This window comes from Pongo abelii, chromosome 3 (genome assembly GCF_028885655.2).
Source record: "Pongo abelii isolate AG06213 chromosome 3, NHGRI_mPonAbe1-v2.0_pri, whole genome shotgun sequence".
Taxonomy (NCBI): domain Eukaryota; kingdom Metazoa; phylum Chordata; class Mammalia; order Primates; family Hominidae; genus Pongo; species Pongo abelii.
Window position 1 is genome coordinate 176,547,831 of NC_071988.2, and position 25,234 is coordinate 176,573,064.

Here is a 25,234-nt window from a genome sequence, read left to right on the forward strand (position 1 = left end):
GAATGATAAACATAAAATATAGTGGGCAAGTCCTAGAATATCACAACACTAGGAAGAATTGCCTAGAGCCATTGGTCACTGTTTCTCCTGATTTGCTCTATAAAATTTAAGGAGAGAAAGCTCCACGTAGGCCTCTGAACCACTCCTGCTTGACTGGAACAGGTGGGCTGCCCTAACCAAACAGTACAACTTTAACAAAGGTCAATCAAATCCTAGAAGATGGGGAAATGAGGGAGTTTCTAGCATTGTGTTGTGCATATTCTCTAGAATATGCAGAACTAGGGCTAGAATGTGTCATAGAGAATGCCAAGTAACCTTCACCTGGCCTTTTCCTTAGGTTTGTCTGTCTTGGTCCCATGCTTTAGCTCAGCTCACTCAGCTGTGCTCCAAGTCAGCAAGTGGTCATGACCTACATTTGGGACACTATTGCAGCACCTTGTGTCACCCACTGCACTCCATTTCTCAACTAGAATTTGCAACTGGGCCTCAGGCTGCCACAGCCTCTGGCTACTGTCATGAAATGCACCAGTGCATCCCAGCCTGGCCCCAGCACCCAACCCTACTTAGGTTTGTTGTGGTCCCTTCTTTCTCCATTCAGGAATCTGTCTCTACTTCCTGCTCTCCCAACGACAGGATCTGGTAAACTCATATGAAGTAAGGTAGGAAAGACTGATCTCACCTAAGGTATTATTTCTACCAAGACTGAAATTTAAACTTGAGAAAAACTCAGAAACTGAAGACATCAGAATCTAAAGAGAGAATTTTACAAAACAGTCAGCTATTAGAAGAGAATTATGGGATCAAATACAAATTAGGTAACTAAGAGCAGTTGTATAAAGCCATTTAATGATGTAAAGACAATGTTTTATTTCTATTTTAAGTACTTAGAATTTCTTCTAAGCGACTATTTCTTAAAATCCTCCTTAGATTACTCTGTTTCACTTTGTTAAAAATGTTAGATTCCTCAGCCCCTTTCCAGATCTACCGAAGAAGAGTATCTGGGAGTGGACCCCAAGAATCTTCATTTTATTAACAAACTTCCCCAGATGATTATTATACACAGTAAAATAGGAGAACCACTGCCCTACACAGGAGAGTAACCATATCTGCTTTACCTAAGAAGGCCTTATTTCCATTAGACAATCTCAAATCTTGTATACTTCCTCTTTGTTAGAGTATTTAATACTGAAGGTATGCCATAATCATTTCTTGTTGCAAAAAGAATTTAAAAACCAACTGTATCAGTTTTTTTCTACTGAAGTTTAAAATTAGATTTTGGTAATTCAGAAACAAAGAGACAAATACAGCATGTTCTCAGTTATAAGTGGGAGCTAAAAATCTGCACACATGCACATACAGAGTGGATTAATAGACACTGGAGACTCCAAAGCGTGGGAGGGTCGGAGAGGGGTCAGGGATGAGAAATTACCTATTGAGTACGTGTACATCATTCAGGTGATGGTTACACTTAAAGCCCACCCAGACTTCACCACTACACAATATATCTGTGTAACAAAACTGCACTGGTAACCCCTAAATCTATGAAAATAAAAAACTAAACAAAAACAAAATAGATTGTGGATAATCCAGTTTACTGATGCATATTGCTTTATTGATGAATACGGCATCGATGCTGCCCAAAGAATAAAAAGTAGACTGGCCCCAAGCCCCAGTGCCATAACACATTACAGAAGTAGGTGTTCAAGAAATTCAATCGCTTTACAGAAATAGAATAGAAAGGACTTAGGGAAAGACTGAATGAAGATGTAGGAGAGGGGTAAAAGTTTCATGGATAATAACTTCAAGAAACAGTAAATACGAGAGAACACTAACATAAATAGGAAAATGAGAAGAGGAACTGGTTTGCTGAAGAGAGAAAATGATGAGTCCAATTTCCAACATTTTAAGTTTGGATGGGAGTGAGACCTGTAAGAGGAGATGGCGTCAGAATGCTGGAGATGATAGAGCTTTGGGAATGACAACTAGTGGTGAGTTGATGGAAGGTGAAGTGAGTTTCCAAGGAGAAAACAACCTGAGGACAGAATTTGGACTGAATTTAAGAGCTGGCAGAACAGGCAGAGAGGGGAAGAATGGCTCTGACTCTACCTCATGGCCCTGTGCCTACACAAAAGCCAAAGACTTTCACATCTCCAAATGACACCGCTTGGATGTGATTTAGCTGTTTATCTGTCTCTTGGAATGCTTTCAAATGAAAGAATTATAAACAATATTTCATATATATATACACAGATATATGTATACACATTATATATACATATACATACATATGAAACCTTTGCTGTTAGATATGTCAGATAATACAAAATGAGTGGTAGTCATTTTACCCATTTCATGTTCCGTGCTGCCAGAAATGGGTAGGCTGTCTAGTAAATAGATTTTGTTAATTAGTACATTCTGTGATACAATCTAGTTGTGCTGAATTTCCTGAGATTCTTGGAGGAATCTGTTGGATTTCATTGTGAATGGATTTTTATGTTGCATATGTCATTACAGATTTTGAAGAACACATAGGGTTTATTAGGGCTAATTCAAACCAAAATTCAAATAACTTAGAAACATAGTACTCTATTTTAGCTGGGTGCTGTGGCTCACGCCTGTAATCCCAGTACTTTGGGAGGCTGAGGTGGGAGGATCGCTTAAACCCAGGAGTTCAAGACCAGTATGGGCAACAAAATGAGACTACAAAAAGTAACAAAATTAGATGGGTGTGGCAGTGTGTGCCTGTGGTCCCAGCTACACAGGAGGCTGAGACAGGAGGATTCCTTGAGCCCAATAGGTCCAGGCTGCAGTGAGCTGTGTTTGAATCACTGCATTGCTTTTCAGAGCCTGGGTGATAGAGTGAAACCCTGTCTCAACTTTGTCTCAAAAAAAAAAAAGACAAGAAAAGAAATGAACTTTAACACACTTTGCTGGAAGCCCAGTCCTCTCTAATGGTTAGTGTAATAGAGCCACCTGCTGGTGAAGTTATTACTAGACAGCAACAGCCACTTCTGTGGATACACCTGTGCACTCAAATTGCCACACAGATTCTTGTAGATTAAATATCCCCCACCCATTCTTTTTGTATGTGTGTAAGTTCTTATCCATATGTTAGGTTTCTCTGTTTTTGTGCTGAAGGGGTGGAGAAGTAGATATTTTTCTTAGTGTCAATCAACTGCATTTGAAATGGGTCCTCAGGTCAAAATCTGAAATTCAGAAGTTGGGATTCTCTGTGTGTTTGGAGGTACTTCCAACCTAGCAGTTAGGGTATAATAAATGACCCCCAAATGGCCTCTGTATATTGACTGCTAAGCTGTTGATTTATTTTGTATTTTTTCCAATTTATTATTATTATTTTAAGGGATGGGTGGGAGTGGGGGCTTTTGCCCTGTCACCCAGCCTGGAGTGCAGTGGTGCAATCATAGCTCACTGTAATCTCCAACTCCTGGGCTCTAGTGATTGTTCAGTCTCAGCCTTTTGAGTAGCTTGGACTACAGGCACATGCCACCATGCCCAGCTTATTAAAAAAAAAAAAGGTAAAGATGGGATCTCACTGTGTTGCCAAGGTTGGTAAGGTTATTGAGTTTTGTTTTAATGGCAGGTTGTCAACAAGTCAAATGTTCATATATCTTAATGTTTTAAACACAGCCTAAATAAACAGATTTTCAGCTATTTAGAAACTGCCTGCTTTGCATACCCTGAGCAACTGCACCCAAGGTCTGCTAGCCATAGATAAGATAAACTTTACAGCTAAAAAGACCCCACTCAGCAGCTGCCCTTTGAGGGTATCTGATCCTGAGATTTTGCAGTGTGTTGAGGGACGTTACCTAAATACAGAAGTCCCCTCTCTGATTCCTCTTCTTCAGGGCTTCCTTTATCCTCCTCCCCTTCTGGGTGGTGGCCTCCATGCTGCCAGAGCTCTTGATGGGTCCACGCTCTGTGGGACTCCCCCTCACCACACAAACCTGTTAAAGTGCTTCCAAAATAGAGCTCATTGTGTGCTACTCCCACTTCGTGATTATGTTTTTTTCCTTGATCAGCCTCAAAATCCCTTGAAAAACTCATTCTATCAGGTGAGAAAGGCCTCACCTCAGCAGGGAGAAAGAAATGAATGTCATAAACTCTGGTAACTCTGGTTGTTCATACGGTCATGGCCCTAAGTTACCCTCTGTGCCTCTTCTTCAATTACTGTTGTTCCCCTGCAGAAAGCAACATTATTTCCTCCAAAAGGGCAAAGGTTACTTGGTGATACTGGTGCCCCTAGTTGTCCTTTCCCAAAGTGTCCAGGAGACCTGGTCACAGAAGGGATGAGAGCGCACCATGTGCCACACCATGTGCCCCACTGTGTGGAGGCTTTTTTTATGCCCTGGCCTCCTAAGGGAACAGTTGTTCCAGCTGTAGGTAATACAGCTGGACCTTAGTCTGGCCCTGAGTTTGGTGAAGGGCTCTTTATGCTCTTGGCATTGCTAGTGGAGAGCAGGAAGGGAAGAGCTGCTTAAACAGACAGTTCAGCCCAATGTCAGGCCTCAACTCTCAGGGACTCAGCCTGAAGCCCAGGTGGATCATTCAGGGTTCTCTAGAGGGACAGGACTAATAAGATAGATGTGTATATGATGTATATATGAAAGGGACTTTATTAAGGAGAACTGACTCACATAATCTCAAGGTGAAGTCCCACAATAGGTCATCTGCAAGCTGAGGAGCAAGGAAGTCAGTCTGAGTCCCAAAACCTCAAAAGTAGGGAAGCCGAAAGTGCAGCCTTCAGTCTGTGGCTGAAGGCCTGAGAGCCTCGGCAAACCACTGGTGTAAGTGCAAGAGTCCAAAAGCTGAAGAACTTGGAGTCCAATGTTCTAGGGCAGGAAGCATCCAGTATGGGAGAAATATGAAGGCCAGAAGACTCAGCCAGTCTATTCCTCCCACATTCCTCTGCCTGCTTTTATCCTAGCTGCGCTGGCAGCTGATTGGATGGTGCCCACCTACATTGCGGGTGGGTCTGCCTTGCCCAGTCCACTGACTCAAATGTTAATCTCCTTTGGCAACACCCTCACAGACACACCCAGGATCAATACTTTGCATCCTTCAATCTAATCAAGGGGCTGGATTTGTTTAACCATCACACAAGGGGCTGTTTTTGTTTTTGTTATTGTTTAAGAGATGAGCTCTCCCTCTGCCGCCCAGGCTGCTGTGCTGTGGCACAATTAAAGCTCACTGCAGCTTTAAACTCCTGTTCTCAAGCAATCCTCCCACCTCAGCCTCCCATGTAGCTGGGACTACAGGCATGCATCACCACGCCCAGCTAAATTTTTTAAATTTCTTAGTTTTGTAGAGATAGGGTCTCACAATGTTGTCCTGGTAGTTGCCTAGACTGGTTTCAAATTCCTGGCCTCAAGCAATCCTTGGACTCCCCAAATGCTGAGATTATAGGCAAGAGCCACCATGCCCAACTGGGCTCACTAATTGAAGGTTATGAAAGCATCACACACTTTCTAGGCAATTCCTTCTCCCTGTGTATGGTTGAATGTAGGAAAAAGGTATCTCCCTCCCTTGGTTAGTTAAGGATCAGACTAACTGTTCTAATCTTGCCTGTACAAGTTAGTAGCTCTGTGTTCCTGGACTATTAGTTAACCTCTCTGTGCTTGTTTCCGTTTTTCAGACTGACTTCCTTGCTCCTCAGCTTGCAGATGGCCTATTGTGGGACTTCACCTTGTGATTATGTGAGTCAATTCTCCTTAATAAACTCCCTTTCATATATACATCATATATACATCTATCCTATTAGTCCTGTCCCTCTAGAGTACCCTGAATGATCCACCAGGCTGTTGGGGCTTAAATTCCAGCTTTATAACTTACTTCTAGCTGTGTGACCTTAGGAAATGTTCCTGCTTCTTTGTCTCAAGTTCCTCAATTGTAAAAAGGAGATAATATTATTACCCATCTCATAGGGTTGTTTTGTCTAATGTGTTAATAAATGTAAACATTTAAAACATTACGTAAGAGCTGATTTTATTATTATTATAAAAAAGCTCTTAAAACAGTTTCCGGTCGGCCGTAAGGACTCAATAAACGTTAACGATTAATATTAGTCATGTAACTATCCAGATAATCCATAAACTGTATTAGTCATCCTGTTAAGAAGAAAGGAAGGCCTGGTTTGTTTTCTTCCTTTTATTATACAATTTTACTGCTTCTAATTTAAACTCTTGCCTCCCTAAGTTCAATCCAGGAAGAAAGTCAGGATGAAGGGACTATAAGGAAAGACAAGAGTGCTGATGGAAACAAAACTACTCAAATAGTAGGTGTTAAAGAGAGAGAGAGAGAGGGAGAGAGAGACAGACTTTCTTTGTCAGCTAAAAATTAACTAGACTGTCAGCTCCTGCGTCTTTTGCATTCCTTTCAGAACCTGGAAAAAAATATTTGCAGTGGTCCTCATGTCCGCAGCAGGCCTTGCTCCGATGGTTTTGCAGAGTAGGAAGTGAAGATTTCCAAAAGGCGGAAGAGCGGGATAAGAGAAGAAAAAGAGATAGATAAGCTAGCACAGGAACAAGACTCAGAGCAGGAAAGTTACCAGGACAGAACAGGGAGGGACTGACTGTCACAGGGCAGGGAGCAGGAGGAAAGAAGCCACTTTTCAGTGAAAGGTATCTGTAATTACAAGAAAGCCAGGTTCTTCAGGGCCCTGGAGAAACAGAAATACAATTCCCTGGCTTCTGGGGAGAGCACTTAGGGGCTCCCATATCCTCATCTCTTTGGATTTTCCCTTCTCAAACGCCAGAATTTGGAAAAGGGTGGGGAGGGTCTTTAAATTATTTAGCACAAACTCCAAAAAAGTGGAGAGGCTGTGAGCCAGCCACCCTCCGACTAGGTTTTGCGGTGACGGTTGCTGAAATCACTTGCGCACAGGATGACAGGAGCTGGGAACCTCGAGGTAGGTGAGCCTGCCAAGACGCGGGTCCGGGACGCGGCTGGGGCTCAGATGGAGCCCGCCGGGTAGGGGGTGTGCGGGGCCGTGTTTCCTGGGCTCCGGCCCCCAGCCCAGCCCAGCCGCCGCAGGAGCGCTCGGCCAGTAGGTGTCTCTGCTCCTCGAGCGGCCTTGAGCAGTGCCCAACGTTGAGCGTGAGGCTCGTGCTCCGGGTCTCGCGGGCGGCCGCCCGCCTCGGGCGTCGAGTCCCGGAGATTGGACAGACACCAGAGCCTGGGGACCGCGGAGTGACCGGGTGGGGCTGGAGGGCGGCGCCGCGCCTTCTGAGGAGACGCGGAGGTATCAGGTAATCCCCTGGCGGCCTGCGCCCAGCAGTCATGCCCAGCCGAGGCCTGGGACCCTTTTCACCTCCTCTTTCCAGGGAGGAAAGGCGGCAAGCGAGGCGCGAGGAGTTAGTTGCAGCCCTGGAGGCAGACACAGAACTCCAAGATATGCCACTTGGACTCTGGAAGTGGGCTCTTCTCTACCACGCGAACCAGCTTAGCTTTTTCCTTCGCTCCAGAGGTAGAGAGGGCCGGGTGCCAACTCCTTCCCCAACTTCTCACTGGAAAAGTGGCTGCCTTCCTCCGTCTCCCTCCCCTGGGCTCCGGCCAGGGGAGCAAGGCCCGCTGTGGACATGAGGAACTCCCTGCCCTGTCCTGGTAACTTTCCTATTCTGCGCCTTCCCTTTGCTAGCTTGTCTACCTCCTTCTCTTCTTCGCTCTTCCTCCCACTGGAAATCTTCACTTCCTAGTCCGCAAAACCGGCCAGCGGAGGTTTGCAACAGAGTCGGCTCTTGCAGTCATAGCCCTCTTAGGTTGGTGGTGGTTGTGGATTTGAGGGCAGCAGTAGGGACGATTAAAACTAGTTTTGAATACTTAAATGGTTTAGGGCTTTCTTGTGCCTTTGTTCTGCCTAAACATTAGTTTGATTTACTAAAATCCTCCCCTACCCCATTTCTGGCAACTTGGTAAGGAAACCAAGTGAAGGTAATCAGGCCTCGGGTATTTATGTGTGTAGAAATCATCTAGCAAAATAGAATGAATAGATCATTTCTATTGAGGGCCATAAATTTTTTTGTATGTTGAAGTGTGTTTTGATACTTGGGTGTTCCCTGGTTGCTGTGGCTGCCTGTTTCATTTGATTTGAGGGCCTTTGAGCATTGTCTGTCATTGACATTCTACTACTGAAGTTTATTCCTTTTGTTTAAAGTCTTAATATTCTTTTCCAGTCCCCCTAACGAATAACAGTTACCATGAGAAGGATGACCTCATGTTATTGAAGAAAAGTCCTGGTCTGAGATTCAGGAAACAAGATTCAGCTGGCCTGTGTTCAGTGTTTAGTTCTGGACCCATTTCTGGGGCTAAGTGGCTATGTGATTTTGGTTGTTCAATTTATTTAACTTCTCAGAACGTTGGTTTTCTCATTTCAGGGAATCTGGGACCAATAACCTCCATCCATTGTTATATGACTGCTAAATTCAGCCTTCAATTCTTGGCTGTCTTCTTCCTTGATTACCAGTGGCATTTAACCAAAGTGATCATTGTCTCCTTGAAATACTGTCTTCTTGAAGTCTCATGAGGTCTTCCTCCTTCCTCCTTGTCCACTACTTCTCAGTCTCCTTGACTGGTTCCTCATCAGCTCTAAAAGCTAAAGTTTGATGTGTACTAGGCCTCTTCTCTGACTCAGTCCTCTCTAAGTGCTCTCCATCTATGACATTTAACATCACCATCTTGGAAGAATCCCACACTTATGCCTCCAACATGGACTTGTCCTCCTCTAAAATCCATATTCAGGTATCCAGCTGCCTTCTTGACATCTTCATTGGCATCTCAAAAGTAACATGTTCAAAATGGAACTCCTGATCTTTACCCCAAATCTGATTCTTCCCAAGTCTTGTTCAACTCATTAAATGGAATCCCTATCTTTCCATGCTCGAGACAAAATCTTTGCAGTCAAACTTGATGTCCACCATCATCCTAGTCCACACCTCCATCTCTCTAGTTGATCTATATCAATAGCCTCTGATCTAGTCATCCCAGTTGCTCTCTTGCACTCCCAAAGTTTTTTTTCTGCACACAGCTGCAAGAGTACCCATGCAGGAGAATCATATCCCTCATTGGACGAAAACTTCCCAGTGGTTTATCTCATTTAAAGATCTGCAAGACTGATTTAGTTTCATCTTCTTTTCTGGTCTTATCTATTTCTACTCTCCCTTTTGCTCACCAACACCGCAGGCACGTTGGTTTCCCAGTTATGACTCCAATATGCCAAGCACATCCCTGTCTTGGGAACTTTGCACATACTTGCCCCTCGGTGTGGAACACTCTTTCCCCAGACAGTGCATGGCAAGCACTTCACTTCCTTCAGGTCTCTACTCATTCAAATATTATCATATCAAAGATGCTGTCCCCTGACCACTCTACATCCAATAGCTACAATTCTATGGGATTCCTCTTGGTATTATTCTTTTAACTGAGACAGGGTCTTGCTTTGTCACCCAGGCTGGAGTGCAATAGCATGAACATAGTTCAAGGCAGCCTCAAACTCCTGTCTAAAGCAATCCTCCTGCCTCAGTCTCCCAAGTAGCTGGGACTACAGGTGTGTGCCACCACACTTGGCTAATTTTAAGATTTTTTTCTTTTCTTTCCTTTTTTTTCTGGGTAGAGATTTTGTCTTGCTATGTTGCTCAGGCTGGTCTCAACCTCCTGGGCTCAAGTGATCCTCCCACTTGGCCTCTGAAAGTATTGGAATTACAGGTGTAAGAGACGCTGTGCCCAGCCTTCTTGGTACTTCCTAACCCCTTACCTGGCTTTAGTTTTCTCCACAGTACTTGACAGCTGACAAATATTTTGTTGTTGTTTCTTTTCCTACCTGTACTCCAGAAAGTGAACTCCAAAGAGGGCAGAGGTTGTGTCCATTTTGATCACTGCATTGTCTCCAGTGCCTAGAACACAGCTTGGTATGCAAGATTACCAATGTATCTTTATTGAATAAATTATATTCATAATATTTATACCATAGCGCTAAAGTGAAGATCACATTGTGAGGCCAGTTTGTATACTGGAAAAAACCTTGGCTTTACAATTAGTGAAACCTGGTTTCCAATCATGGTTGCACACTCACTGGTAATGTGAACTTCTCAGAAGGTCCATTTTCCACACTTGTGTGATGGCTATAATACAGTATCTTGAAGGTTTATTTTAGGTGTAAGGTGTAACAAAAATGTTCATAAAGGACTCAGCTATGAGGAGGCTAGAAAATGAGCAGTTTTGAGAATATATGTGTGAATCTATTTTGTAGGCTGTAAAGCCACATTTATACATATAGAACTAATATTACTGGGGACAGTTGTGTGAAATGTACTGTGCAAAGCATTTCAGGGTGAGTGGTTTCAGTGCTTGTAGCATACTGAAAATTAGCAAATGAATAATGGCTGGGATCTATACCTATATTTACACATTCTAATGGAATTGAATGTCTGACTTCCTATTATTTCTGCATAATTTTCCCAGTAACCCGTAGTCCTGTTGTGCCTGAGAAGGCAGTACATTATCATATTGTATCTTATCTTATTATCTCAATCTGTCAAAAAAAACGTGCACAAATTCAGCCACTTAACATATTCACATGAAACCCAAGTAATTAGCTGGTGACAAGCTGCCAGTCACCACTTCCTCAGCATGGTCCTGCTAGATGAGTACTGACTGGTTTATTTTAATTCAGCACACATTGCTAAGTTTTGAGGATTCAAAGGGAAATATAGTATGTCCTTATTTTCAGGGTACTCATAGTCTCTTGCTATAGTCTAGCCTAGCTTTACAAGGGGTATACAATTCAGGCTCTTTGAGGACAGGAAGGAGGTCAGCTAGCATATAGGTCTGTAAGAGCTTTTAACTGCCACAGTTTGAAGACAGCAGGAAGGCAGACAGGTACTATGCTGATTCCCCTTTTCATCTTGAGTTTTTCCACGAAAACTTCAAGGTATAGGCCATATTCTTTAGACTATGAGTTAGATTTGAAGCCTTAAGACACAAAGAGTTGTGAGTTGAGGGTCCCTGAAATCCAGGTTCAGTTCTGTATTCTTGTTTGTTGAAGTTTAAGAATCACAGACTACAGGACTCTTAGGTAAATGCGGACAGCTTCAGAACCCAAGTCATCTTGTCTTGGTTGTGATGTACCCTTTCCCTGGTTTGCAGTCCCTTCCCCAATGACCACATGGGCTCAGAACAGGACTTAAAGAACTCAGATACATTGCTGAACTATCTGTGTCCACCTGTCCCCCAAACCCTTCTCACCTGCTGCCTCCTCAGCAGCCCCACCTCCCCAAATAAGGTTGTGCTTCTTCCAAATGTGGAGGTTAAGGAGAAAATGCTGCAAGGTCACCAGAAGATGATCTCCACATATGAGGGCTCAACCAGGGTGGAGTTGTTCTAGATCTGGACAGAAGAACAGCTTGCTTGACCGTGAGACAGTGCATTTCAAGTTAAAAGAAATTCTTCAATGAAGAAGTTGGCTGTGGCCAGTAAATGCCTTCGTTTCCCTATCAAGTAAAATAGCCTTGTAAGCACTCTCAGAACAGGGATCAGGATTTATTCATCCTTGCCTGGCACAGTATTGATCAACTGTACATAGTTTTATTCTCTAGGAATATTCATTGCCTCACATTTATTCATCAGGAATTCTGATACAACTACATAATGTGAAATACGTAGACATTGTTTTGGCCTCCCATTTACTTGGCAATAAATATTTCTTGAGCACTGTGCTAGATCTTGGGAGTACAAACCAGAATACGACCTATTTCCTGAACCCAGGATACTGTCTTGGTGTATTTTTATTTCCAGATTTATACCAAAATTAACACATTTTTTACCTTTTTAAAATCCATGGCTGGTATAAATATAAACCATAGAGAAGTACTTTAAGATGATTACTTCTGTTGTCTTCTCATCTCTATTTACTTTTTTAAAACTCTGATGAACACAGCATATAAGCACATTCATTCATTGAATTCTTTAGTAACTTTCAACTCCACAGTTGGAGTGAGACAGAGTCCAGCTGAGCTCCCCAGGGCTCCATCCCTTGTAGAGAATGACTTACTTTAGGGAGGGCACAGTGCAGCCCTTGGGAGAGGGTTGTCTAGCTAGACCTCTGCTGCTGCTGTATCCTTGAACCTTAACAGCTTGGCTTTGGACTGCTTGCCGATTCTTGTACACTGAAGGGAAGGAAGGAAGACTGACAGCCCATTTGACTGCTTTTTGAGTTTTCCACTGTGTCTTCAACTTATTCAAATGCCTTTCCTGAAGAAAGCAAATTTCATGGACCACTCCATTTGCTTCTGGACTATTGAGACACTGGCAGATATGATTTAAGAATCTGAACACGGAAACATTTAAAAATACATGACACTAATTTGCAGTGCAGTTTACATCTTCGTCTCGGATTTTACATTGTCTCTGGAACCTACAGCAGTCATTTGAATTATCCATCATTCACAAAGCCAGCTTTGTCTGATTTTTGTGGCATCCATTTGTTCTTGTCTTTCTTTTCTTCCTTTCCACAATATTCCCACGAACACTGACACAACTGTTTGTTGTGCCCTGTTTGAATTTCGCACTTGAATCTCTTTTACTAAAAATCTCAATGTCAAATCCCAAGGTGAGATTTTTCTTCCTTCGCTGAAACCTTTGATGAAAAGTTACTGTTTTGTGTGCAGTTTGTAGAATTGCTTAATTGGAGATTGTCAGAGTTTCACTGGATGGTATTGCATCTCATTTTGAAATAGTTGCTGTTGATTTTTCTGAGCTCAAGTGCTCTAAAAACAGGCGAGCTGTGTTTAAGTTATCATTATTATCCATGATAAATAATGTATAATTAATTATGGGACCATTTATCTTTCAGTATTTCCCTTCTTATATCTTAATGGTTTTCCATACGCATATTACATAATGTCTGAGTTTACTCTTTTATGATTGTAAAAACCATCCAGCTTATAGGGTATTGCAGTTGCATTATACAGAAAAAAATGTGTAAATGTATATTTCAATAATTAAAAAATACTTTTAATGCTGCTTTTATGTATTTACATAAGACTGCTATGCCAACGCCTCTGACCTAGTGGAAAATATTTCCATCTTTGGTAAATCTTTACCTAAAATCTTTATGGTAGGTTTTAGGAATTCCAACATTTCAAAATAAAAGCTTCTATGGTAGTTAATAAGAAATTAGAGACAAGGAATCCTGGAGTATGCCATGAGAGCTTATGAAAAGTGAGAGATATGAAATGAAGAAACTTTAAGGTGGAGAGCTGTTTTAAAATGTGCTTTCCTATTCATTCAACCATCATTCAGCCAACATTTGCTAAGTGCTCATCAGGTACAGTCAAAGAGACTAGGGACACACACATCAAGACAAAGCTCCTACCTTTAAAATACTGTTTTAGAAGAAAACACTGTCTTGTGATGGTACTTTTTCTTTAGGCTTTTATAGCTCTTTTTTGGTACTCTTGGAACTGCCTTTGCATAACATTTTTACATAAGGAAGTAACTTGAAGAAAACCAGTTATTTTAGGATTATGGAAAACTAGGGGCTTGGTAACAGCAAATCTTTCCTTTGAGGATGCTACTGACCCCTCATATTTACATCATATGTCAATAAGCAGGATCAATTTTTGCCTTAATTAATTATGAGTTTGGAATAGCAAAGACAGTTGTACATTGGATAAAGGAAATATGTAATTTGTTTTAAAATGAGACCTTTGCCATTGGAAGGAAATAATTCCTGGAGATCACTGGGAATAGGGAAATCTGCTACCACTGCTATATTTTCCTTACTTGTCTGTTACCATATAATAATTTACTTTTAGTCAGCATAATTAAGTATATGGATTACCACTCTAATATGCCAGTGGTTGAAATTTAAAGTACAGTGACAACTCATTGAGATAGAGAGGGTTGGCAGGAAATACCCCAAATGAATAAAAATATATCTACAACTTCTATATTTGGATAATGTACTGTAAAATAATATTTTACTCATACATTTTTTCAACTTTGATTAATTCATTGTTAAATTTAAATTTTAAAACGTAAAATACACTTTGTGTTTTTCTTCCAGTTCCTCAGCTTCTGCTATGGTTTGGCTTTGTGTCCCCAACCAAATGGCATCTTGAATTATAATCCCCACTTGTGTCCAGAAGGGACCTGGTGGGAGGTGATTGGATCACCTGGGTGATTTCTCCCATACCGTTCTCTTGATAGTGAGGGAGTTCTCACGAGATCTGGTTGTTTGATAAGTATCTGGTGTTTCCCCCTTCTCTCCTTCTGTCTTTCTCCTCCCACCATGTAAGACATGTCTTGCTTCCTCTTTGCCTTCCACCACGATTGTAAGTTTCTTGAGGCCTCTCCAGCCATGTGGAACTGTGAGTCAGTTAAACCTCCTTTGGTTATAAATTACCCAATCTCACATAGCATCTTTACAGCAGTGTGAAAACGGCTAAGACAGCTACTGTATGGAAAGAAGCTAGATTCTTTTCTTTTTTTGAGACAGAATCTTGCTCTGTCACTCAAGCTGGAGTGAACTGGTGCTATCTCAGCTCACTGCAGCCTCTACCTCCCAGGCGATCCTCCCACCTCAGCCTCCTGAGTAGCTGGGACTACAGGTGCACCACCACACCTGGCTAATATATATATATATTATATATATATATATTTTTTTTGTAGATTCTTTCTATATTTCCCCAGGCTGGTTTCTAACTCCTGGGCTCAAGCAATCTGCCTGCCTTGGCCAGCCTATTTGATTTTTTATTATCTCTCAGAGATAAACTATGTTCCTGCTAACTGCTACAAAAGTAAAATCACCTATAAGTTAACTATTGTAGTCACCTTAATAGCCCCCTAGCCTTATCTCTAAGGCTAGACCTTAAAGACAATACCTTAAAGGCTAATTATACAAGGAGGTGTTTATGTAAGTGATTTATTGTAAAACTTTAAAAATGTTAGGTGCTATTGTTGTTAGAAAAAAGGTAAGTAGTTTGGTTATTTACCATCTTTATGTCAGAATATCTTAAGGAAATATAGCTAATTATAGAACTTTTGTTCACGGAGATGGATATGGTAGCCTTATTTATAACACACACACACAAAAGGAAAGACCTAAATGCTTAACAATAAGGAAACGGTTAAATAAATGAGGAGAGAGTCAGGCAATAAAATCTTACATAGCCATTAAAATTTTATTTATGGAAAACCTTATTACCGTGGAGAACTGCTTATGCTGTCACATATTGTACCTGATAAATGTCTTAGTCTTAATTCTGAAATATTTCAGTTGCTATAAATGGATTAAATTTTCTTATTTTAATATTTAAGGCCTAGAAATTGGCCTGAGGCATGGAATATCTCGGCAGAAATTCCATTTAGACAAGAGAACCATTCAAATTATTTAGCTTGTTAGAGAATATGTAAGTATTATTATAGCTATAGCATCAACTTTGTGATTTTTAGTTTATGTAAGAAGCTGCTTTGATTTGGTGAAATTAATTTAAAAAGTCCCTGTCATAACATACCTAGATTAATTATCTAGTTTGTGCTTTAAAGGGCAGTTTGATCACAAAGGAGGTACTTTTGAATAGCTACATCACCTATGGTAACTCTTACTCCAATCTACCCTTTTGGTTTTCTGTATCTGTTTCTATAATCTATCAACTAAATGTGAAATTACTGGTTTCTCTAAGAAATAGTGTAGACTTTTAGTAATGAATGTTCAGGGCATGTAAAATGTTGGTAACTTTAGGTTTTAGTGAAACTTCGGAGTTAAAACTGCAGCTAGTTGGGTGCGGTAGCTCATGCCTGTAATCTCAGCACTTTTGGAAGCTGAGGTGGGAGGATCACTTGAGCCCAGGAGTTCAAGAGCAGCCGGGGCAACATAGTGAGACCCTGTCTCTACAAAACAATTTTTTTAAAAATGAGATGGGAGGATCGCTTGAGCCTGGGAGGTTGGGGCTGCAATGAGCTGTGCTTGTGCCACTGCACTCCCTCCTGGGTGACACAGCGGGACCCTGCCTCAGAAACAAGTGAACAAAAAAGCTGCTAATAGATCACGAAAGAGAAGTGGTTACTTTGTTTAGTTCTTTTAAAGCCCAATTTTTTCACTTTGGTGGTAATGAAAGTTTAGTGTATCTTGAACATAATACCAGATCCCAGATCTTTCCATCAATTGATTATATTTCAAATTCACATAGGATTAGTTCATATCAAACAACATAAATATTACAAATTTTGTTCATTATTAATGTTCATTATGGCCTTGGAAACATTAAAAGGTTGACTAGTCTGCATTATTGCCTTTAATAGCCAAATATATTTTATAGTGAATAATACATTTCTTTTTATATTTTAGGACCTGGGCTATGCTCCTGATTTTATACAGACTGCCATGGCTCCAGATATAAAAGACCAAATAAAAAGGTAATTTGAAAACTATTTTTCATGTAGATTATCTTAATTTTTTGTATTCAGTAGAATGTCAAATTTTAAGATGGAAGCACACACACACACACACACACTTACTAAAACTGTTTGATTTATATAGTCACAAAAAGTAAATTTGAACCTTTAAAAGGCCTTTAATAGACACATGCACACATATGTTTATTGCAGCACTGTTTACAATGGCAAAGTCATGGAACCAACCCAAATGCCCATCAATAATAGACTGGATAAAGAAAATGTGGTACATGTATACCATGGAATACTATGCAGCCATAAAAAGGAATGAGTTCATGTCCTTTGTGGGGACATGGATGAAGCTTGAAACCATCATCCTTAGCAAACTAACACAGGAACAGAAAACCAAACACTGCATGTTCTCACTCATAAGTGGGAGTTGAACAATGAGAACACATGGACACAGGGAGGGGAATACACACACCAGGGCCTGTTGTGGGGTAGGGGACAAGGGTAGGGAACTTAGAGGTCATGTCAATAGGTGCAGCAGACCACCATGGCACAGGTATACCTATGTGACAAACCTGCATGTTCTGCACATGTATCCTGGAGCTTAAAGTAAAATTTTTTTAAAAAGGGCTTTATTGGCCGGGCGCAGTGGCTCACGCCTGTAATCCCAGCATTTTGGGTTGCCGAGGCGAGAGAATCACGAGGTCAGGAGATCGAGACCATCCTGGCTACCACGATGAAATCCAGTCTCTACTAAAAATACAAAAAAAAAAAAAAAAAAAAGTTAGCTGGGCGTGGTAGCGGGTGCCTGTAGTCCCAGCCACTCGGGAGGCTGAGGCAGGAGAATGGCGTGAACCCGGGAGGCGGAGCTTGCAGTGAGCCGAGATCGCGCCACCGCATCCAGCCAGGGCGACAGAGCGAAACTCCATCTCCAAAAAAAACGGCTTTGTTAGCCGCCTTGTGGTTCTGAGGAAAGAAGGCAGTTGCCATTATGTGAAAGAATTTTTAGAAATACAAAGCCACTTTTAATGCCCCAGCATTTTGGGGGGCGGTGATTCCCAGTCGGAGAAAGTTAGAACTGAACTGTTTGCCCTCTGACACTCTGGATATCCTGTGACTCAGGACAAATCATTTTATGATGACTCCCGGGAGTTAGTGTGAAACTTGAGGCTATTAAACCAGTCAAAGCAGCTTCCCAAACTAGAACCAAATCCAGGAGTCTGGCCTCATTATCACAGTGGTTTGATTTATTGAGCTAATGAAGAAAGTCTTTCGTAATTGAGTACTGAATATCAAATGGTGTTACTGAATATCTCCTTTTGAAGTACTGAAAGTGTACTTCTGCTTAAGAAGGATCAATTCCTTAGAACGTGCTGTTGTTTTAGATCTACATGAGGAGCTCTGAATAATTAACAGTCTGGATGTTGTTGCTATGTACGACTTAGTTTTATTAATGACACATTTCAGAATGCACCATAGAGTTGGAAGGGCTGTCTTTAAAATATCATTATCATCCATGAGGGGGAGCTATATCTTCTTTTAAGAAATCAGTTGCCCAGAAAAAAGAATAAAACTAGTTATACTACCTTGCAAAAAAAGAAAGCAAAGCTTCATTTGAAAAAGTAAATTCTGTCAAATTTGCAAAACTTCTTATAAAATCACCAGAATTGTTGCTAAATTTTCTATTTGTATACTATCTTTCACTTTTTTTTTTCTATTTGTATACTATCTTCACTGAGATGTGAGGAAACCCTCATGTCAGTTAATCCACATTTATACTGCTCTTGCTATCTATGTATGTGCCAAATATAGAGCTGGACATCACCGGGCACAAGCAGTGTTCAAGTCACCAGTACCTCATAGATGAGAGGATGGAAATAGGAACAGGTTAGGGGGAGGAAATTATATTCAATAGAGGTACCTGTTGAAACTATTATTGGGAAGTATTTCTGTAAACAGGGTGAGAATGGTGTCAACCTAAATTGAGCAATAGGGATTAATTCTCAGGCTTATTAGGGAAGAGCAAGGAACTGCAATCAACATAATACGTAATACATGCCTGCTATGGAGAACCATAAGAGCATCCGAGGGAGGTGGGAAAAAAAGGAAGCTTTTAAAGGCAAAAAGATATCCATGTACCTGTTTTGAAATAAAGACCACTGGCTACAGGGTCTTGTTACATGCAGTGGCATTTGCTCATTAGTGGTACTGGCTGTTGGTAGGAGTTTTCAGAGGAGTGGCTTAACTGGAAATTTCCAGTTGAGGAAGTCGTTTCTGGCAGTTCCTGGTGCAGGCACACATGTGTGAGGGCCCTTCCTTCATGGCCTCGCACTGCATTTTGTTAGGGTTTGACATAAGTGACTCCATTTTGGGTACTGACAATTTTCACAGGAGTTCTATTCAATAGAAGTAACAGTAAGAAGGTTGAGAATGGATATAAAGGAGAGTAGGATTGAGCTTTAGGGAACCCCTGAAGAGAGGAGAAATGGTAGCAGCTAAGGAGATAACAAATGGGAGAGGATACCAGGTGTGGTGCCTCGTGCCTGTAATCCTAGCACTTTGCGGGGTGGAGGCAGGATGATTGCTTGAGCTTAGGAGTTCAAGACCAGCCTGGGCAACATAGCAAGACACTTTCTCTGCAAAAAATGCAAAACTTAGCTGGAACCATGGTGCATGCCTATAGTCCCAGCTGCTAGAGAGGCTGAGGCGGGAGGATCGCTTGAGTCCAGGAGTTTGAGGCTTCAGTGAGCTGGAATTGCATCACTGCACTCCAGCCTAGGTGACAGAGCAAGACTTTGTCTCTTAAAAACACACACACACATGAGGGGAGGGAGGTGAACCCTGGAAGAAGTGGGAAGAATCTGGATGATCACAGGAACCCTGGAAGGAGGGAGTTTTAAGAAAGTAGTGGTGCTGGGGGAGGAGGCTAGGAGGATAGAGTGAGTTCACATGAACCTGAATAGGTTCAGGACAATGCACACAGAGAAAAAGGTTTTGTATTTGGTTAGAAAGAGGACTAGTGGGTATAAATTCTAATTATAGACCTTAGTAACCATTCTTTGGTCAGTTGATAGGAGTGGTTTAGTAGAACATTTAAGTCCGCATAGAGCTTGATGCAGCAGATGACAGCAGACAAGGAGCAGGAAAAGCAGGGTTTCCATCTTGCCTCTGTCACTAACAAGCCGCATGACCCTGGTTGAGTCACTTCGTCTCTCTTCTCCTTAATTGCTTCATCTATAAATGAAGTTTCTTAAATTGATGTCCAAGGATGAGCTTCAGAGAATCTGAGATGTCTGAAATTATAAGCTTAAAAAAAAAGGGGGGGTTTCCCTCTAGGGAGAAGGTCTATAGCTTTGATCAGATCCCCCAAAGTGATAATGCATCCTAAAAAGTTAAGGACCACTGGATTAGGTGATCATTAGAGTCCTGCTTAGTATAGAGTATCAGGAATTTTTAATCTCTAACTTTCATTTCTCTATTGTATTCCATATGGCCTGTCTCCCAAATCACTCTCAGAGACCACTCTAAGGATTAGATTTTCTGAAATGTAATTGGCTGTCTCAGTCATCCCCAGGGGATTATTTAGAAAATCCAGGCAATTTTTAAAATTAAAGTTAATCATTTCTTTAGTAGTCCACAGATATTTTCATTAGGACACAACCTTTATATCACTATTTATGTCATTTACTAGCCATGCACCTAATGATCATAAACACCAGAAGTGGCTGTAGCCACTTAAACACATGTGGATGTCATTGCCTTTAATGTTTTCCCTCCAAAAGGAAATAACATTGGGAAGAAAAAGCAGTTTATTGAATGTAAACTGGTGACTGAGCTCCCATCAGAGTGATTGCTTTGGTGGTTCTCTTCTGGCAGGCATGTAAGCTCTTAGCAGTACAGGGGTACTGAGCCCCCAAGTATGCTGCTGCCCTTCATAAGATGACCAGGAAGGCCGGTGTGGATTTGAATACAACAGTTGTCACTGTAGATAATGTCATGGGAGATGTTATTGACATTTATATTATATGCTTCTAAGCAAGAAGCCATCTTGCCATGTAATATACAATTATGATAATTTAATTTGGAGTAATTGATAGATAACTCTTAGGATTGAGCTCTAGAAATCCCTTTCAGGTCTCTTGTTACTTTATTCTATAAAATCTGGTATGTCAGCTGCCTTTACTGGTTAACGATTTATGTCTATAAACCACCTATGTGGATGGTATTCAAGATGTATTGTTTCACTGAAAGCAATGTTTAAAATAACTCTGGACATTTCTAATTCACACAGAAGGTTAAGCTGAAATTGTGCTTCTTATAAATCGTAAAGTTATTTAGCACAATCTGTTATCCACCTTTCTCATCTTACCATCATTTGGTTCCAACTGATGGATTTTGCTGCAAGTGATACATTCTACGTGTCACAACAGAAAGGGAAATGAAGTTAATAAATACTTTTATTAACACTTCAGTTTGAAAAGCTAAATGTTGAAGGCAAGTGTCATACTTTTCCTTGGAGCTGTTTCTTTAGCACCGTCTTTAGCTCCCAGTGAAATGCAAGAGGTGGAAAATCCCACCTGTGAAATCCAAACACGGTTCTTGCTGGTCATGGATATTTGCAATATTGGTATGAGCTGTCAGGTGCACAAAACGCTAATTTGTTTGCATGTAGACACAAGAATTCTGCTAATAATTTATCTTTTTAAAGCCATTGTCCTCCCTCACAGGGGCCTGCTAAATGTGCTGTCTATGCAGAAGGTTTAGATTTGTGAAAATTGTTCTGGAGATAATGTTGTAGAGTTGTTCTATTGCTGTGTCGATAGTGTATTTTGAGTTTATCTTTATCCTTCTTCTAAAAAGAGGTTCTTGTTTTTATACTACCGACATAGTAACTGGATGAGTGATTTCACTGCCATAACTGCTTGTTGGTTTATTTTAAATATGATGTTTGTTAGCATGTGGCAGACTTCTGCTTTCATGATCACAATGTGACGACAAAAATGCTAAATCTTATCCAGTGGAATTACAACATGGACCCGTTTTTGCCTTATGGAAAGGAAAATACCCCTCAGAGATTTTAATTTGCTCATAAAAAGCAAATGTGGAAACAGAAACACCTTGAACAGAGAGGAGAAGTAGGAACCTGCCTGGGAATGTAGAATTTAATAGCTGAAATTCTATTTCCTGTTGTGATAGTAACTGAAGATAACATAAAATATACTTGTCAAAATAATAACACTCTTTAAAATTCCACATTGGTGATTTAAGGATGGAGAAGTTTCAGCTTTAATTTTTGGTAGGGAACTTGCTTTTTGACTTTGATTGCTATGGACAGGCAATCCACAGCAGTCAGTCAATGTGGAGTAGCAGAAAATGTCCTCGGCAGCTATAATGGCTTGATGAGGTGATATGCAGTTTTTATGAATGGCTGTACCCAAGCAGCATCAGCTGATGCTATGGTGGCTTAGAAATTTTCACAGGCTTTTATCTGTTTTCCATAACTCTAGCCAAGCACCCTCCTTTTTGAGGTGATACAGAGATCACCCTTTATAAAAAGGCCCTCTCTAGTGCTTTGGCACTTAGCCTGGGAAAACATGCCTGCTTCAGGAATCCCTGGACACATGCCTCATGATTATAAGAGAGATTACAAACCTCATGTCTTTTCAGGAAATATATTGATAGTTTATTCTTAACTTTGGCTTGATAGGGAGCATCATTCTTTACTAGGCATAGACTACTGGTACCTTCCAAATATGGTAAATCGCTTTGCAAGAACAAGAAGAGATTATTCTATGTGTTTATAACAACCCTATGAAACAGATAACTGTCAGTGTCCTACTTTAAAGATGAAGCAATTTCCATCCTTTTGTAGAGAGCTAAAAAAAAAAAGAAAAGAAAGATGAAGAAACTTGGGGATAGAAAAGTCAAGTGGGTTGCCTAGGGTCCAGAGCCTACACTTTAAACCACCAGGCTTCACTTTTCATTATGTTTCTAAGGCCCTAACAACATGCTTATTGTTACTAGAGAATTGATGAATGTTATGAAAGTGAGGTAGGAGACTGGCAGGACTTGTTTTCTGGTCACAATCCTGCTGACCAAAACAGGATCTGATCCAGACAGGATAAAGTGAAAAACTAGCAGGAGCCAGCAGATGGCAACAAAAGCCATCCCTAGCTGCCCTCATTGCTTATTGGCATAAGATACTCCCACCAGTGCCATGACAGTGACTAGAAAGTGACCACTCATTTCTGTGGCAATGACTCAGAAGTTACTGCCCCTTTCTAGAAAGTTCTAATTTACCCATTCCTCAATTTATATTGACCCACTCCTTAATTTGCATGTAATTGACATTGGATTTACATGAATATAAATACAGCCGACAAGAGCCCATACATTGCTGACTCTGGGCACACTGCCTATGTGTTAGCCCTGCTCTACAACTGTTCAATAAAAGATTGCTAACACCATTGGCTTGCCCTTGAATTCTTTCCTGGGTGAAGCTAAGAACCCTCCTGGGCTAAGTCCCAGTGTTGGGGCTTCCCTGTCCTGCATGAAAAGGGACATGAAATGTCCCTGCATGAAAATGTTCAGGGAGCTTAGAAAATTTATAACTGGGGGTCCTAACATGTTCTGAAGGGGATGAGGATGGTCTTTCAGCAGAAGTGATGTTGAAATTGAGACCTTTAGGGTGAATATAATTTTCTCTGGAAAAAATAAAAGGTTTCAAGTAGAAAAGACTACACTGCACACTTTAAGCCCTGGAGGGATATGCTGGAGGGATGCAGGAACTGAGAAGTCCAGAATGGTGACATGCAGAGAAAGGAGGGTGATGTGCCTGGAGAGATAGGCGGGAGCCAGAGGGGAGAGGACTCTGAAGGTCATGGTTCTGATTTTGTACTTTACTTTGAACACGAATAAAAAACAACTAAAGAAAAGTAAAAGCAGATAAGTTATATGATCAGATGTGAGCTCTGAAGATATCGTTCTGGCTACAAAGTGGTTTAGAGGCAAGAGATGGAAATAAGGAGTTTACTGATGAAAGGCAATTGAGAACTAGTGGCTTGGGCATGAGGAAGAACTGTGAGTAGTGTATTGATTGAAGAAATTTTTAGGAGGTAGAACTGGCAAGATTTCATAATAGAGGGAATATAAAAAGTTAGAGAAAAGTAGGTCTCAGTCTTATACACAATGCCAGTCTCATTACATTTAATAAAGTAATATTAAAGAGACATAAACCCATACACACTTTAAAATCTCTAAGTTAGGAAATGACTAAGCAAACTCTTTGCTCTACTGAGTAACATGTCATCATTAATTATTGTGTTTATAACAGTTATAAGACATACAAAAGGCATATTATTTAATTTCAGGTAAATAATGAGTGCATGATGATAAAAGTATACCAGTAGTCTGATTTAATATATGCCGAAAACATAAAGATGTCAAAATCCTATGCATAGGGAAGAATCAGGAAAGAATTTACAAAAGGTGGTATGAGTAATTTATACCAGCTGCTATGAGTAATTTCTTCTTCTCTCCTTTATTTATTTATTTAATTTTATTTTTGAGACAGAGTCTCATTCTGTCACCCAGGCTGGAGTGCAGTGGCATGATCTTGGCTCACTGCAACTTCCACCTCCTGGGTTCAAGAGATTCTCCTGCCCCTGCCTCCCAAGCAGCTGGGATTACAGGCATGTGCCGCCACACCCAGCTAATTTTGTGTACTTTTAGGAGAGAAAGGGTTTCACCATGTTGGCCAGGCTGGTCTCAAACTCCTGACTCAGATGATCCACCTGCCTCAGCCACCCAAGGTGCAGGGATTACAAGTGTGAGCCACCGCGCCTGGCCTTCTCTCCTTTTTTAAATTTTCACATTTTCTTTGATGACCAAGTACCACTTTTATAACAAGAAACTATTTTTACAATAAAATAGTATGGAAAAGAGCAGCTACTTTAAAGAAAATTCATTTGTCATTTGCCCTTTGTTATTTGTATACATCTGAATTTTTATTTGCAGCATGTTTAAAATGAGACAAGCCTGCATACATTTCCTTTTTTTAAGGAAAGGGTTTCATTATTCATTTCTTGCTTATGTTAAAATGTCTAACAATAAGGAAAAAGTTAAGCAAACTGGTCTATGTTATCATTAATTATTATGTTTATAACAATTATAAGACATAGGAAAATGACTTCTGCTAAGTGGTCAGAATTAACTGACTTTAGAACGTTTGGAATGGTTTCTGTGTTGAACACCATTAAGCACCTCATATAATCCTCAAGTGAATCCATGGAGGGCTGCTGCAAATGTTGTTTGTGAACCACACCATTTATACGAGCATGTGTGGAAGCCCTAAGAGATAGAGGAGTCTGGGAACCCAGGTCTGCCAGGGTTTAGACCCATGCATGTAACCAGTGCACACTCAATGCTGTATCTCTATGGCCCTTCTGTACCAAAAGCTGCATGCAGACAGGAGCTGTCTATTGTTCACTGCTGTATCTTCACGGCCTGAGCACATGGTAAGCTCTTAAGAAACTTTGTTGAACAAGTGAATATATTTGTTTATCAGTGTATACAATGATTTTCTTAGGTTGGTTCTAGAAATCAAATTAGTGTGTTAAAGGTTATGGACATTTTACATTTCTGAGGTCCTTATAATGTATTACCAAATTACTTTGCAGAAGGCTTGTACCAATTTATACTTACTCGCTAGAAGTATTATTTTGTTTGTTTAACCATTCCTTTACCAGCACTATGTATCTTTATTTTCTTAAGATTTTAAATGTTTTTGATAAAAACAGATAAGACCTGTTTTCTCAAT

The 25,234-nt window shown here is 40.7% G+C and overlaps 1 long non-coding RNA gene across 1 annotated transcript in view; it reads left to right on the forward strand.

Annotated features, from left to right (window-relative positions):
* Positions 1-5,985: 5,985 nt before the first annotated feature.
* Positions 5,986-25,234, forward strand: part of LOC112133166 (uncharacterized) — a 31,999-nt gene continuing 12,750 nt past the window's right edge. The window contains exons 1-2 of the long non-coding RNA XR_008524822.1: positions 5,986-7,265; positions 16,361-16,428. This is a non-coding gene — a long non-coding RNA (uncharacterized LOC112133166). The remainder of the gene's footprint in view (positions 7,266-16,360; positions 16,429-25,234) is intronic.